The sequence below is a fragment of the Calidris pugnax genome, unplaced genomic scaffold (assembly GCF_001431845.1).
Source record: "Calidris pugnax isolate Ruff unplaced genomic scaffold, ASM143184v1 scaffold58, whole genome shotgun sequence".
NCBI lineage: Eukaryota > Metazoa > Chordata > Aves > Charadriiformes > Scolopacidae > Calidris > Calidris pugnax.
The window spans coordinates 3,633,032-3,651,174 of NW_015090868.1; positions in this window are offsets into that span (position 1 = coordinate 3,633,032).

Genomic DNA, 18,143 nt, shown 5'->3' on the forward strand with positions numbered 1-18,143 from the left:
ATTAACAAGTGGCTAACACAACAAAATAATAAAGTAGTATCATAGGTTGTAGGAAAAACATTTTAAGAATCTGGGAGACAATAAGGATATAAGATTAAGCCAACATGGATACATCAGGAACAGATCATGTCAAATCAGCCTAATTACCTCCTGTATCACAGTGAGCAGGCAGTGGTAATCAAAATGTTTCTGAAATATTAAAAAAAAAAAAATTAACAGAAATAAAAAAAATTATTAAGACCACGTGCAATGAATACTCTCAGAAGCTTAATTGCAGAAATCTAGGCTGAAGGACAACTAGTTGGGCATTAGCTCCTAAAAAGAAGTTCTAGGTCTATTGAATGTGTTAACAATTTCAAGAAATATCAACATCATCCTGGGAGGATAGCCCAAAGGATATGTGAAATAATCCCTGTCTGTTCAGACCTGGAAATGTCTTGACTGTAGCATTCTGCCAAGTTTTCAGCTGTCACATAAGAAAAAAATATGAATCTCTTCAGTGAAGTTCAGAACTGAGCACAGGAGTAATCAGACACCATAACTCAAAAAAGAACTCAACTGGATAAAGCCTGTCCAGCATTGAGAGGAAAAGTAGAACAATCAGTGGTCCCAAAGCACGTAGCAGAAATCAAAGAGAAAATGAAATAGTATTTTCTCCTTTCCAAGGTACAAAAAGAAGCATAACGCAGCAAGATAAAGGTTAGATTTCAGGGCAGACTGCATAAAGAAAGCAAAGGACAGCAATGCATAGAATAAATTGTCTGGAACTCTTCATCTTTTCAGGTTTCCAATAGGCCAAATGAATATCTGCCAGAAAGAAAATAAGTACACCTTGAGCAGTGGACTAACAGTCCCCTTCCGTTCCATTTTCCTTTCGTTTTGTTTAACTGAATCTCATCCTCGGCCTCCTACACCTTATCAGGTAATGAAACTATTTTAAAAATACCTGAGGTGCAGAGTACATCTGTTGACAGAGCACATCACTCTCCTGTTGAGCAGGAACACTGCTCAACAACTCGTTTGTTCGTGTTTGCAAAAATTAGAATAAGAATTTGGATTTCATTCTACTAAAATGTAAAAACTACCTATTTTCAGTATTTATTAGGAACAGAACCAAATAGCTGAAAAACATTCACCTTTTCTTCTTGAAGTCTAGTTTTCTTCTAGTTCAAGCTGTTTGTCTTTTCCAGGTTTCCATATTTCCTACATTGCCTAACACCAGTAGCAACTACTCGAACAGTGAGAGTAACAGATGTCTACAGTTGAACTTGTGTTTAGAATTTCTTTTCAATATAGATACAACACTATATAACTTCTAATTTTTCAACTTTAACACACTGAGAAACATAGAAACTTATGAGGATAGAATGGAAAATCATGTAATCAGTTTTATACTTTTACTCCTGGTTTTAGAATGATAAGGATACATTTCTGCTGACACCACCAGAAATCTGTGATTGGAAATGACACTGGAAATCATGAATGACCAGAATCATCACCTGTTCCCAAAGTGAAGTTTGGCTTCCTAGATACCCAAGCCTTCAGTGAAATTGTATTGAAATCAACAGTTATTCCTTCCTAAAACTGAACTAACACTGTAGAGTCAGAATGATTCACAAAAAAGGGATTTACTACTAAACAGCAATGCATGAAAAAGCTTTAGTATTAGCAATTCTGAAGATTCAATATTCCCCAGCCAGGGTTGTGTAGGATAAGACAATCATATCTGCATGATATATTATTGCAGCATTAAGTAGATGTGAAGCATCCATCACTGACCATTGCTAGAACAGGATATGGAAATCACTGGACCATTATTCTCTTCTGGAAAAACATTTCTTACGTGCTCAAGCTCTTGAGCACCTGACCTTCAGCAAACACATGCATACCTAACAATAAACTCATGGGTAAATGTTTGCAGAAGTGGCACAAAAAGAACCTCTCAGTTTTGGTGACAAATTTCCTCTCTTTACTAACATAAACTTGTTTATAAATGTAAGAAACCGAAGCTTCAGTACAGGTTGATATTATAAAGCCTGTTGTCCCTAGGACTTTAAAATCATTTTTGCTTATTTACATAAACAAAAAGAAGTGAAAGCTGTGTTGCTGTAACGTGTTGTAGCACATTGCAGGATAATGTGTTATTGTGCTATTCTACAAAGTGATCTCAGGCTCTTAATATGAAATTACTAGTGATATTATTGAAAAGATTAATTTCTCATTCTAATTCCAGCTCTAGATTCATTTGATATTCTTCTGTGGTCACAACAGCTTCTGAAACTATTGTTGTAGAAACAATAAATGCAGGTATAAACTGCATTTACAGAAAGAGAAGCTGTTCCTCTGGGCTTTTAGAAGTTACTTCGGAAGTCAAGACCAGTTTTGCTTCTTTTGCCATTAATGAATCTTAGCAACTACTTAAATCTTGTGGTGAAGTAAATGCAATTTCCTGCCTTGCTGTTTCACATTCTCTCTTGTACATATAGCATTCCTGTCTTCTGAAGCAGAACAAAGGATAGTTAGACAACACCACATTGAGAAACTTGGTTTCGCTTCCCATCTTTCATTTCCCCAATATAGATTGCTGAAATTGCAGCTAAAAATCAGTATTAGAAAGCTTTTGTTCAGTTTTCATATTTAGAGTTTAGAAATGTTCTGAAATTATTAAACAAATTAAGTTTCCATGTGCTCTCTGATTATTTTTCTAAGGTCTTTTCCCACAGGAATTGAAGATGAAAGTAATAGATGAGGTACTTTTCAAACTGAATTCCACTCTCAAGAAATTTTTCCAATGAATAAGTTCCAAATGAAAATACAGTGTTACTGTTAAATCCTTGGCTGTAGCTGACATATATGCTTCTAAAGAAATGAAATCAACAGAACAAGTATCAAGACCTTATAATTTAGTTATAGAATTTTTCCTCCAGTTCCATTGCATTGTTTCTTACTACAGGTTATCAGTCATCTGTTTACTAGTCAGACACAAGTAAAACAAAAATAAAATAAAGTAAGTCTTCAAATTAGAAGAATCACAATGCTAGCTATATGAAGGTGTTTTTCTTTTCTGCATATTTCTCTTTTCTTACCCTCATTTTTTCCCATTACTGATCCTAAATATTTTCAAATTTGATTCATGTATTTCCACATGGGAAGGCATTTGGGCTTGTATAGAGCCTCATTAAAGTCAATAGATGTCCCTGGGCATACTAGATTCTGTCTAGATCAAACTCTTTTTTGGATTAGTTTCTTAGAGCAATTACCAGTTTTTTCAACTTCATATGCCTAAAGCAAGTCATTTATATAAAAGTGGCACAATTTCCAGAAGGACTGACAACCAAACATACCCAAGGAAGCTGATGTGAACAGCAAACGATTTTGAAAATGTGGGCATTTTGTATCTGCACGATCACCAGTGAAAACAAAATTGGAGTACTCTATCTCCTTCTGATGTCTGCGCTTTAGAGGGGAGATTTGCGGACTGAAGAGAGAACAAAGAGCAACCCCAAATCTTAATTGAGGTATAAATGCAAGGAGAAGAGAGTAATTAAAGAGGCAAGTCCATTTACTTTATCAAAAGAGAAGCCCAAGACATTATTTGATTAAAGTTTTGGAATACCTCCAAGAAAATACAATAACAACATTTTTTAATAGTAGAAAAATAGTCCTTTAATAGAAAAAAAGGGCTTTAAAAGTCTGGACACTAAATCCATGCAAATTAATATTAAAAATAAAAGTACACAAATATCATTAAGAGAGTGTTTAGTAAGTCAACCCTCAAAATAAATTACTGAGGTAAAGAACAGTTCTCCATTTCCTTACAATTTTATTTCAAGACTGCCTGCCCTTCTTTAAAATATATTTTAGCCAAACAGAAATGTGGCAGTTTAACACAAGTGTAATTAGAAGAAACTCTGTGGCATATGGTTCTGTCACCAGATCAGATGGACATTTCTACCTTTTAGAGTGTATAAATCCATGAAAAGTTCTCAGTGGAAAATCACAGGTGTTATAACCCCACATTTGAAAATTTGCTCTTTAGGTAAAATAATGACGGAGAAGATATAAATCTAGTAAATATTTCAGAAGAAAGAAGTGGAATAACATTTGGGATACTAAAAAATAACTAAATTTTAGTCATAATTGAAGTATAGAGTATGTGTCTATGTACCTAAATAGAGCTCTTTTTGTTAATGACTTCTTTTTTCATTTGAAATGTATTTTGAAGGAAAAAAAATCATAATGAAATTTTGGTACACAAACTGAATGCCCTAAAAGGTTTTGGGGTGACAACAATGGAGAGCAAGTTTGGCATTTATTCCTCCTTTGCATGTGTAGTCACATTAAAGCTCTCTATAAATCAGCTGGCCTCAGGGCTACTCGGGAGGGACCACCCCCATCAATGAAAGCCTGCTTCAGTGTAGGAGGCAAGGTCTGTGGAGAGAGGTAATACTTTTATTAGACCAGCTTAGGCTTGGAGTGAATTCAGTCTTCCATAGAGACTGCCAACAAGGGGGTCCATTAATGCCTGTTGTGATGATGTTTTCTGTGGAGTGGACGACCAACAGACCACTACTGTGCATCTCTGAGGTCTCCTTCCTCTCCTGCCCTCCATTTCCCAAGGGTAAACTTTAGGGTGATTAAATTAATGGTCGTGCAGCTTAAGTGCCTTCTGTGATGCACAATGGGGCAAGGTTAAATCCCTGTGGACTGCAGGCAATCAAATTCCCAAAATAATTCTCAGAACAGAAACTGCCAGATTTTCAGCTTCTATTTGTTTAGAACCTATACAGCAGTTTCAGGATTTAATTGTAAATGCAGGTATCCTGACAGATGTTTATTATTCAAGCCCGGAAGACGTAGTGGCTTCTGTATTGCTAGTGAAACGGGTGCTAATATGAGCAGGAAGAAAAACAGACATTTTTAGAAGTTTGTCAGAGTTAATAGTCAGCTATTACAGTTCATATGAAATGAAATGTTTTCTGATCAATCAATGTTGACATTATAAGTAGCTTGTTTGCTCTTATTTGCTACTGCATGGAGTATTTTCGTGTGCTTCTTTTGAAAGCTTTCACTTTATTGAAGGCAGTATTTTGATTTCATAAGCACTACAGAAATGAGAAAGTCCTAATTCTCAGGGGCTTATTGACATTATTCTGTCTAAGGGTGGAAAAGCAGCTTAGCCAAACTTTTTCTGGTGTAGGTTCACTTACACCAAGAGCTAGTCCTACCTGATGAATGGACACAGCATGTGTGAACTAGGAAACAATATCTTAGCTGGGAAAAAAAAAGAAAATAAAAGGCTATTCCACCATCTTAGGTGGCACAGGCTCTGTTCCCTTGTTACTCTGCTCCTTGGCAGCACTGAGAAAGAAACTTTCCTGTAAGTCCATAAATGGAAAGAAATTATTTTGCCAGCTTGTTCAGAGCTTTCTCCCAGATTTATTGTACTGTACTATCTTTACTGTGCATTCACAAACTGTGAGAGAAGAAGGGCCAATGACTTTCCTGCTGTTCAGCAGAACAAGTTGTTTCTTGTGCTTTTGCTCATGCTCTTCGGAAATATTATCTCCAGATATGGGCACTGACAGCCCATATGACAGCCATGGGCAGACAGCAGGCAAAGCCTCATCTGCTCCATTTCACCAAAGCTATGGAACGTCAAGGTGGCAATTGTTGCTCAAAGGAGGTATGAAATACATGGGACAATCGCTTGGTGGTTCTGCTGACTTAAGAGAAAACACTTTAGAGCATCCAAGGATTATAATTTTCTTTCAGAAGTTTACAGAGACATAGCTACCCTTTCCCATGTTTATCCTTGGCAAAAGAAAGGATATGAATTCATCTCTCTTAGCTTCCTCCATGGATTTCTAATCCTCTTCATTCATTCCCCTTCACCCCAGAGAAGTTGAAAGAGGCTCATGACTTTTCTTGAATTCTTAACTGACTGCATTACTGAGAAACCTGCAGCCCAAAGGGATGGTGAATAAATGGGTTGGAATGAATGAGATACTTTTTCCAGAGTATCTTCTTTTGGGAGAAGAAGATGGACCAGAGAGAAAAAGAAGGAAATATTTCATAAAATTAAGTGCAGGATAGGCAGAAGTTTACCAGAGTGAAGTATGCTTTATTAAGCATAAAATTGCACCATTGCTATTAGACCTGTTTCAGAAATGTGGAGCTAAATATTTTCCACTGTGAGGGAGACTGGTGGTGTGATATTAATCATCATTTTTCACAAAAATAGTTTACTCTGGGGATCATATTCCAAAAAGAATAGTGAGATAATATATTTTCCTAGAGGCCAGGATATTTTCTAACCCACTGATGCTGCTTTAGTACATTCAGGAATTCCCACCGGTTTTTTGTCATGGCTTCACTGCTCCCATGGGACACACTCTCTGACAAGTTGGCCCCCTCCGTGTAAAAGTCATCCCTCTAAATGATGCCTTCACACTTCTCTGAATTCTCTCTCCAGAAGGAGGAAAATAAAACTCACCTTTGCTGTTGGCCCAGGTCACATGACATTAGGAGAAGAAACACCAATACAGAACGCAATTTAGAATTTTGGTTTTTTCCAGACACTTCCGTTCTTCTTAAAGACCTACAAAGAAATAAAGTTAGTCATGATCATAAAAAAAGTTCAATGTTTTAAAAAAACAGGCATCAGACAGCAGGCTTTTTTCTATAGCAAAGTAAGTCTGAATGCTTCTTTGAACTCAAAATTTAATTAAAATCTACACTATGATATTTTATTTTTTAATTGCTTAAGATTAAAGAACATGCCCAGTATCAACGTCACAGAAGTCAACAAAAGTCTTTTTTCTTTCCTTACATCCCACACACCCACAGTTTTAGATATTGACACTTGTCAAAGCTCTGTTTAAACCAGACAGTGAGTTTCACCGGAAAACAGAAAAATTCCATTCTGGTGAGGAATTAACTTTCTCCTTTGGGAAAAAATGGGCTCAGGAGAACCAAAATAACAAACAAACTAATTCTACAGCAGAAGACGGGGGAAATTACTTAGGACAGGCCAGTCAAGAATAAAATACTCTGTGTGTCACCAAGCTTGAAAATACTGCAGGTACCCACAGTAACATGGGCCAGATTTGAAAAGAGCACTTTTTCAAAGGGATAAAACCAGAATCCTGCACCAATTCGGAAGTTAATAAGGAGATCATCAGGGCAATTTCTTAATTAGGTGGTCCTGGTCCAGAGAATTGGGAATATATTATTCCCCTGAGGATTCAAGATAAAGAAATTATTATAAAAATCACACAAAAATTCAGAGATACTATAATAGTCCCAAGAAACTTTACTGTAAAACCACATTCACAAATAAGTCAGGTAAAATAATTGCCTCCATCAATTCCTTATTTATAAGCTGCATTTGGTAAAAAAAGGCTTTTTAATAGATATCGGACATAAAGCAGCATGATTATTTATAATCTTAGAAGCACTATATTTTCAGTTAACAACCAGAACAAAAAAATTAACAGTTAACATTTGTCTTGTTTTTCAGTTAAGTTCTATATACATATAAATGCACCCGTACAGCTAAAAGTCTTTTTAGAAGTATTAGTAATTTAAAAAAAAAAAAAAAAAAGTCACAATTTTAAGACCAATCAGTTCTTCTTTGGAAATTTAATTAATATTAACCACGAGTATTTTACCAACTAAAATGAGCTACTTCTACAGATGCCAGATTCTGGATAGTTTGACCGTGAAAAATGGCTTTAAAAAGTACCAAAATGAACAGCCAAAAACAGTCTACTACAAAACAGATTTGCATTTTTTCTAGTATTTCTCAGAGGCAAGTAGCATTAAAAGTAATTCCCAGAACTTGCTGGTGGTACAGTCCCACTGGCCCTTTGGTCTGGCAGAAGGGCTACTGGGAAAGGACCTATCAAAACTTTTCCACGGGCCAGCATGACTCCTGCAAGCCTTCCAGCTGGATTAACGACCTTGGTCAGAGTGTGCCAGGGGCTGAGGTCAGCTCTGTGCTCACAGGCATCACTGCCCAGCCAAAAGAGACAGATGGTCATGCGGGGTCAGGTAGGGCAGATGAATTTCACTGTCAATGACAAACACTGTCAACGCAAAATAAGAAATACATCTTTTCTAAAGGAGAAAGTGATTCTGGAAAAAGTCAGTCATCTTCTCCTGAAAATTGCTGCACAGTATTTTTCAGGCTCCTGGTTTTACTCTTCAGTTTTGTGAAATTAGCAAAATATTACTCTATTTACTGGAAATAAATTGCATGGTGGAAGCAATGCTTTCCCAGGCAGGGCAAGAAACTTGACAGAGTCAGAATGTTTATCCAGAAATTGCATGTTAAAGCTCTTCCTTAAAATTTGCTATCTTCTGAATTCCCAAACATACAAGAAAGAACATGTGCCTTAAGTTTTTTAATCTCAACATCTTAATAATCATAGAATCATAGAATTGCCCAGGCCGGAAGGGACCTCCAAGGGTCATCTAGTCCGACCTCCCCGCAGTCAGCAGGGACACCCCCAACTAGACCAGGTTGCCCAGGGCCTCGTCGAGCCTCTCCTTGAATATCTCCAGGGATGGGGCCTCAACCACCTCCCTGGGCAACCTGTTCCAGTGCTCCACTACCCTCACAGTAAAGAACCCCCTTCTAATCTCCAATCTAAATCTGTTCCCCTCCAGCTTGAAGCCATTGCCCCTCGTCCTGTCACTACAGGCCTTTCTAAACAGGTTCTCCCCAGCCTTCCTGTAGGCTCCCTTCAGGTACTGGAAGGCTGCTATTAGGTCTCCCCGGAGCCTCCTCTTCTCCAGGCTGAACAACCCCAGCTCCTTCAGCCTGTCCTTGTAACAGAGGTGCTCCATCCCCCTGATCATCCTTGTGGCCCTCCTCTGGACCCTCTCCATCAGGTCTATATCCTTCTTATATTGAGGGCTCCAGACCTGCACACAATACTCCAGGTGAGGTCTCACCAGAGCAGAGTAAAGTGGCAGAATCACCTCTCTGGACCTGCTGGCAACGCTTCTTTTGATGCAGCCCAGGATGCGATTGGCCTTCTGGGCTGCAGCTGCACACTGCCTCTAATGTAATCTAAGATAAATTAATGATGAAGAGCCAGAGAGGCTTATCTCTCTTAGTCTGTAGTGTCAGAGAGAGAAGCCCCCTCACACTGGCAGAAAGGCAACACAGAAAAAAGCACACAGAGAACAATAGCCGTCCTGTAGCTGATATACCTAAACCTGTTATGTCAAAGTCCCTAAAACATATTAAATTAGCTATATGTTCAGATAGCAAATGCCTCATACTTTCTAGGTGGCCTAAAAACTCACTAGGTATCTTTGGAGTATACCAAATTACTAAGATTTTCAAACTCCTGCGTAACAATTTGTAATATTCAGAGTATTCATCTCTACAGAACTACAATAATCTCCCAGAGACTGTCTTCCTGTAACATTAGAGAGAGAGATATTAACTACCTGTTCCTTCTCCTCTTTCCTCTAGTAAAAACAATTTTTTCAGCCATAAGCAAGCCTTCCCCAACACTCTTATAAACACAGGTGTGTTTTTTCCTTTCACACATAAACAAGAAAATAAAAAAAATCATTACATTATTATAGTTTTTTCTCCTGCTCGCCCGGAGAATTTTGACTAAGTCTTAGTTAGTTATTGAGAGTTATTGAGAGCTCAGCATCTATGATATCAGCTTAGACAGAGAATTGCAGAAAAGATGCTTGCTTTCTCTGTTAAGACAGAACCTGCATTTCTTGCTGTTCATTTTTTCAATAAGACACACTTCACAGAGCAGTTCCTTCCTGCCATAAAGTCCCTTCTCTCTTAAGGAGACACCTTGATTATTCTTTAACTTCTGAATCATTTTCATTTTTGCAAATGCTTTTTTAACGACAAACCATTAAAGAGTAGATGAATGCTATCACCCTTGTTTTACAAATAGAAAACTGTTGCACCAAAAAAATTGCATAGCTAATCAAAGGTCTTGCACCACAGCCAAGAACACCAATGTCCATTGCCAGGGCACTGTTTGAACACCTCTCCTTCACCCCACTGCCTCTGTTTCAAGAGCAACTTAAGTCAGAGATTGTATTAAATATTTCGATAAAGGCAAAATACTCCATTTCCTCTAAAATACGAAGTGTAGATAAAAAGAGGAAGGGGGTTTATCAAACATCCTGTAACTCCTGTTCCATGTAGCCCGGAATCCAGACTGCAGTCAATGGCCAAGGCTCCCCTTCTCTGCCTCCCACCCCAGGCTCCCAACACACTCCCTGCCTGTACATGATGAGAGCAAGCATATCAGAAATTTCAACAACATACATCTCACATTATGAATTTGAAAGTGATTCCGTATCAGCATTATCTCTTACATAGGCTTACTACCCTTTAATAGCAACCTTTTATGAGAAAAGTTGTGCATCATACAATTTAAAAGAAATGTTTAATAATTTAAAATGTTTCCTTTTAAAAATAGAGAAAAAAAATTAAGCTATTTAATAGAAGTTCAATATTTGAACAGTCTTTGGTCATTTTTATTTTTACTTTATTTATACCAGATGGACTCTAATCACAGTCTAGAGAGGATGTGATAGATCCTGGCATTTGGTATTTAATACAAATTGAATGTGTTCCTTCCAGAGGAACTACTTCCATCTAAATAATATGCTACATTATGTCAATGCACAAATGATAAACCATATAGTAATCTTAAAATACAGTGACACATGAGTTTACTTTCTTAGATCCTGCAGTAATTCAATTGCATTTAATTATTCCATTTCAAAATTTAACCCTCAAATCCTAATTAAATAGTACAACCAGTTACAAAATAGATCAAATATGAAAGGTTTCAATTGAGATTATTCTCACCTCCACTGCGACAACTGGCTTAGCAGGGAATTTCTGATTACAGGTAAAGCATTTCAGGGACTGCTGAATGTGCCTAATCTGTTTGTAAAAAAACCCACAACAAAACAAGCTCCCTCCCAGCAGAGCTGAAACATATAAAAAATTGCATCCACTTATGAGTAGAAATTCAATAGAAAAGGAAATTTCACTGAGTACAAATTAACAGTATTAAAAAACCCCTCAAAAATATTGCAAAAAATAAACTTTAGCTTGTTGGGAATAAACAGATCTTTTTGAAAGACCTATAGTCTCCTTTGAGGAAAATATTCACTGACAGCTGACTTCAGTGTCAAATGTCAGTTGGAGTATTACAGATTCATAGGTTAACAGGCAATTCTTATGTTAGTCAGCAGGAGAGGCTTGCACCAACAGAATTTCTCTCTTTTCTTCATATTTTGTGAGAGTGGGGTAAGAGAAGAAAATTACTAACGGCATTTACAAAGCAACAAAAAAAAAAATAGAAGAACTGAAAGGTTTGGTGAGTGTTGCAAGCTTAAGGTTTTACTGAAATACTCTTTAATCATTTCCACCTTGAATATTGGACAGTTTTTATTTTCTTGCAGTTTGTTGTTCTTTCAGCGAAAAAAGCTGTAAGAAGTTTCTCTAGAAGATTTGCTGGCCGGACCTAACTGTAAAAGCCTGAGCTATTTGTTAAGAGCACTATTTGGACAGAACTAAGGAGAAGGGGAAGAAGACCATGGTGAGTGAGATATCACTCTCTGCCAGTGCTTAAAAATTGGGCCTTGCCACTCTCTTGCCTGCTTCCTGGGGGTGGGAGCCCCAGACCAGCCCCCTGATTCTTTACAGAAGAAATGCCTGGCAATCTACCCAGAGTGCCACAATCTATTCTTTGTGAAATACGGCCTCAAGTACAAAGTAACACATTCTGTTCAGAGTGAATATGCTTTCACATAACTAATGGAGACTTGCAAGATTTATTAGAAGGCAGAAAACTGTTCCTTTCTGTGCTGATCTCACTGGATATTAAACTTTCTGTGAGTCCTATATCATGTATAATGTTTTTCTATTAGCTAAAGCAGCAGGTTGGATGAACAGAGATGGAGAGAAAGGTAGGAGAGAATTTTGAAATAATGGGAATTTTTTTTTTATGCTAATTTGATACGAACTAACAAATTAATTGTATTAAAAATTCAGTAACATATTTGGTGTTCAATTAGTGTTGCATCATCAGGATTAGGAGAAATGGGTTTCAGTGGGTTTTGTATCTGGTCCACGTTTAGAAATGCTGTATTTTAGAAGGAAAAGAGACTACACCAGATAAGAGACATGAAGCCAATTTTCACTGCATTCCCTCAGTGTAAATCCAGACTAACTCATGAAAGATTTACAGTGGTAGGCTGGTGAGCAACATTTGATCCACAAATTAGAAGATATAAACCTGAGATGAAGAAAGGAGGAAGGAGAGATACAGAGCTAGAGTGTGTCCTAAAGGGCAAAAATTAGTATTTCAGATAAAAGTAAAACTATCAACATTCAATGAAAAATAAATGTTAAGTATCTATAAATAGAAGAAGTAAAACACACAGTAAAATTTTATAAATTTTCCGAACAGAGAATTTTTCTAAAGGGCTAAGAGAAACAAAAAGGAAGAGCATAAAAATCAATAATTTAGGAGCAACACTGAAAAAGATAAGTCTCTATGTTACTTTATACTTCTTTATATTGTGAATCTTTCTTGGTATCTTCTTCATTTGTACTGGCACACCACATTTTTGCTTTTTTTACCTAGGGGTAAATAACATTATAAGTGATAACTGATTAATTATGTTGACTGTACAGGAATTCTATGGTTATATTACAACAGGAAGTGTTCAATAGCACATTTGAGTCGTACAGGTGAAAAATACCTCTACTTATTTCCTAGCAAGAAATACGGAGGCAGGATGCTGAGTAGCCCAAAACATAAATTATGGTATAAACAGAAAGTTCTCTTTTGCACTTTCTAAAGCACTATACTGTTTTGCCTCTGGCTATCACTCTAAATAAATTATAGTCACCTATATTGCTCTTCCAAAAAAAATGGCCACAGATTGTCTATACTGTATTAGCAAATGTGACAAGCCTTTTAAGTAGAGAAGAGAAGCAGACAGTTACAGAAAAATATCTACTCTGCCCTTTGAACTAGAGACATTTGCTTGGTAAGGGATATCTCCATCTCATATCATAGTTTCTTGACAGTTCAATATTCAGTTATCGTCTTCAGATTTAGGAAATATTTAGCATTATTGGAAACTCTTGTTGACCTTCCCTTATGAAAGAAGAAATGGTCACTTTCACTATAAAATGCTGATAAGCATTTTATATGTAACATTGTATGTATGTAACATTGTAATATGTAACATTTAATGTAACAATGTTATTGTTACATTTTTAAAAAGTACATGGAAAGGCAAAAAGTTCCTAGGGGCACTGCCGTTAAAGCTGACTTACATTTGTTCATTGAATCTTTTGATTTTCCTACCCAACTTTACACAGATGTTGTCTTGACTATATACTTAGTTTCTAAAGGCTTGGTACTCCTAGAAAAATTAGGACAGTGAGGATCCGGTCTGTAACTCAGCTTCTGACAATACAGATATGAGTTATAATTTTAAAAAAAACAGTATCTTGCATTGATTATGTCAGCGGTGCTGCTTTTAGTTATAAAGAGATTTCTGTAAATAAATATGCAAAAGATAGAAATATTCAAATAAATTCTTTGCCTGCTTTCAAGTAGCCTGGAAAAATAACCTTTTCTATTACAACAGAATTATGATATAAAATCATTGGTCCAGAATCTAAAAAAATAGTGTGCTAAATGAAAATCGTTTGGTTTCTGTTAAGGTCATGGTAGAATTATTCATCTAAACAGAAGTAACAAAAAAGGAAATCTTAACATCTCAGTGACTGTGGATTTCATGTTCATTTTCTATGCATGGCACCATATTTGTTATCTATGAATATTTAGATCCAAAATGTGTCACCATCAGATGTTTTGACAAGATGTTTTGACATCTGGACATGTTTTGAGACATGGCTTTGGCTTCTCCTGCCAGCCGCATATCCTGGGGCACAGGAAGACAAACTGACACAAGACTCCCGTAGTCTTTGGGAAAATAGCAAATGATTTTGCAACAAAATGAAGAATTGTATGGACTGTTTCTTTTCCTACGTAGGTTTTCTGTCGCTGACAGTCACTGATACCCACTCTGGTTGAGGCTAGGACTTTGGATATTCAAAAATAACGACGGTCTAGATTCTCTCTGTGCTTATACCACCTTTCTAAGTATGGACTCCCTTTTTGAACTGTCCTGGCTATATAAACACATAAATCTCCCTATTTATGCTACTAGGTATTATATAATGCTTAACCAAGTTAAGATATGAATTTTTCACTGAGAATATCACTGGCAGCCATAAACATTAAAAAATTAAAGGGCTCTAATCTCATGAAATAGTTTGCAAAATGTCCAGAAGTTTTCTTCTTTCTATACTTTACTGTGGCCATAAAAGTTTGTTTTCTCAAGATTTTGCTCCTAACTTGAAGAACTCAATCTTTCTGGGAGGGTGTCAGCGGGGAAGAAAAAAAACGAATAAAGTGAGGTGCACAGCTCAGCCATCTGATTTTAAAAGCTAGCTCTCAAAGCAAAGCATAAAATATCACTGTTAAAAATCACACAGATTGATATAATAGACTTCCTTTGCAACAACTATTCTTCCCACTTCTTAAATTAATTCACTTTTATGTCTTAAATCAAACTGTAAACTTCTCAGGGCATGGCAAAATTATTTTTCAATACAAAGTTGAATACAGAAGAGTCCCATTCTTAATTGGGATTCACCAGCTCTTCTGTAATATAAATAAAAACCATAATTAGAAATGTGCTAAGATAAAAAGAAACAAAAGGTCCTGTAAATACCACTGAATGTTTCTATTATCCTGTGGCAGTAAAAGTTCACTGCTCATTTTGTTACAGAGTAATTAAAGGCAGATACCTTTCAAGGCTCAAAGAAAAAGGAGTGAAGACTTCAGTGTGTGTTCTCTTTCATGAAGCCAAGGACAAAACCAGATGCCAGACCTGAACCAAAGTCAAGAGGAACACATTAAAATTGGTCTGAAGGATCGTCTTGAGGTATTGGGAAACTTCACAGAACATAAAGGTAAATGAAATTTTAGTCATATAGCGTGCTAATTTTACTAGGGGAAATAAATCAAATGAAAACAGCATCTCAGGTGTCAAAGATCAGTGTTTAACCTGTTAATTCTTGAGGAAGTAGGTGTCTACCAAACAGAAATGCTGGGATTAATCTTTACAGGGTGGAAGGCAGAATCACATATTAGTTACTTCCCCATGACAAGTGAATAAATAAAGCCTTTTGCATGCTATACTCACTACACATAAGACAAATCTATCCATCAGAGGGTAGATACATTGAATATGGCTCTATTAGCTCTTTCCCTCGAACATAGCTATGAAATTCATACTACACGGAACAGAAGGCATTTATATATCTTCCAAGCATAAGGCTATAAAAATGACAGTTTAGAAGCAGAAAAAAATATGCAAAGAAATGTTCTATCTGGCTAATGTTAATGCATAACCAGCATTTGCTTTATATACATAATGCAGTGAGAAATAAATTAAATGACAGATGGCTTCTCCCTCCTCCGTTGTATGTTGTAGCATGACTAGACAAACAATCTAAATCACAGGCAGATACGTGCTGTGGAAACACTGTGCAGAGGTAGTTAATTACTTCTGTCAGAGAACAAAAATGCAATTGCATTATTTATTTTGAAATTACAAACACAGTAAACTGTGAAATAACCATTACTAGCATAGAGGTAATTCCATGTTCATCTCTGGGAGTAATCAATGAAGCCATGAATCCACTAACTGACATTTCTTTAGAAGTGAAAAAGAAATGTATAAGTGAAAAATATTTATGGAGGGTATATGAGTGCTGCTGACATAAGCCCAACAACATTTGTCATTATCTTCTTTAACTAGACCCTGATGCAGATATACAGAATACAAAACATATTCTGTTTTACAAAAAGAGAGGAACACAAACTAAAAACTTCAGAGGCAATCCAAACATCAATAATTGTCAGCTCTCAAGTTTTTGGGGGCAGTTACGTGGACAGGTTGCCCTTTCTTATAGTCTGTTTTGCTATGCCTCTCTTAAAGGTAAAGCTGTCACTTACTACAACAAATGCATCTATTTCCTAGTCATAAAAGTGGAAAAAAAAATCTTCAGAATCAAGGCTAAAAAAAAATATCTTACCCTCACTTCTAGTTGATTTTCTAGTTTGGTACTAATTCTGCTCCTTTGCCAGAGGAGTAGGTGCTGCTGGAGCCACCTGTGTTTCAAGACAATGATGGACCTACCAGAGCATATCCTCCTTTCCCCCATGATGTTCAGGTGATGTGACTTTCTGGGAGACACGGTACAGACCCCATCTGGGAGGGAGGAGGAGGGAGGGATGCATAAAGTTTTTTAATATCTAAGGAAATTCACAGTCATAAAAATCCAGAAGACAGAGCAGGCAGCAAAAAGCATTCATCGCTCTTGATAATTTTGCTACATACTGGTCATTCTTTTAAGTCCAGCTGTCTATCCTATACATTAAAGTCTGTGTCATTCCTTACTGCTCAATGTACAGTAATGGACGGGAAAGGAACCAGTCTCTTTATTTTCTGTACAAGTATTTTCATAAAGATAAAAGTGTATGTTGGAAATTGAAACAGAAATGGTGAAGAAATATATGGTGAATATATGTGGCTTACAGAGTCTTACTTGCCAACCATCTGTGCATAAACGTACTCTACAGCATATGTTTTCACCAAACAGGATAAGAATATGTTTCTACATTGGAGTGAATAGTATTCTATAAGATATTTTTATGATTATAGCAGTGGGAGATTTTAAACTGAGAGAAAGAGTATATTAAAGGCAGACAGCCTTTACACAGTGCTATTAGTGAGTAATCCAAATGATATTCATGCCAGCTACTATGGTTTTAAATGCCAGAGGATCGGGGGAAGAAATTCTTTACTAAGTAATTTACCTCAGCTTGGTCAGACAACCATTTCTGAACAGAGAAGGCCGTATGTGAAGCAGAAGCAAGAAGGATGACAAACAGAAACTATGAATCATTCCTGGAGCACGTTCTGCATTTTGTTCACTGAAAATAATCAGCTGTCTCCGTAAATGTAGATTCCTGATAGATAGGCTTACACAGTCCGGGACTCAAACTCCATCTCTCTGTTTGCTGCCCAAAGAAATGCACTCTCTGGTCTCCATAATGACATCAGCAGGACACTATTGACAGGAATCATCACCTCTATTAATGCCACTGTACTGGTTACATCTGTAATTCAAACTCCCTGTCCTATAGCAAAAGCCTTCCAATGAATTATCTCAAGATAGTAAAGCAACTGCCTCTTTAAGTACAACAATTATGTTCCCCTGGGCCAATGAAATTGCTGACTACTGGGGGAATGGACATATTTTTTATTGGGAATACTCTTCCCTAGCCTGCAAAAGAGTAGTCAACTCAAAGTAACTGTCAGATTTATTTAATTTTAATTTGGTTTGGTATAGTGAAGGATATGGAGGAGGGACACGTGCAGGCATGATGGTGATTCCTCTTCTTAAACAAATTTAAGAAGCAACTGCACTTTGAACAGCTGTGATTTTTCAGGTAGTGTGCATTTACTAGCAATGAATTAATTTATTCTGGTAATCAGAATATGGGTTATTATTTTACACTTGTAAAAAAATGAGGGATTTTTTTTTACCTTAGGTAATGGCACACTTGAGATTAATTTATTCATCTTTCGAAAGCTGCAACAGAAACCCTGCCACATTTGTGATTATAAATATAGTTAGAACTGAGATAATGATGAAGAAATGGGTCTCCATACAGATTTTACAGAATCCTGCAGCTCTCAGTAGGTCAAATATGTCATCTAAAATGCACCCCACCAAGAGGAAAAAATGGACATGATAATAAGAAAGAAATGAAACAGCCATTTTTCATTTGTGGTCCAAGTGTTAACCTTAGTATCTGCACAGGACAACACAAGGCAGTAAACTGTTAGTGTTGTATTAAAAAAGACAATGGAAGAAAATGAAAGTAGAATGAGGTCATAAGATTTTAAGAATTGCAATTTAATGAGAACTGGTCTTAAACTTTCATTTTACAAAAAAATATCTGAAGAATAAA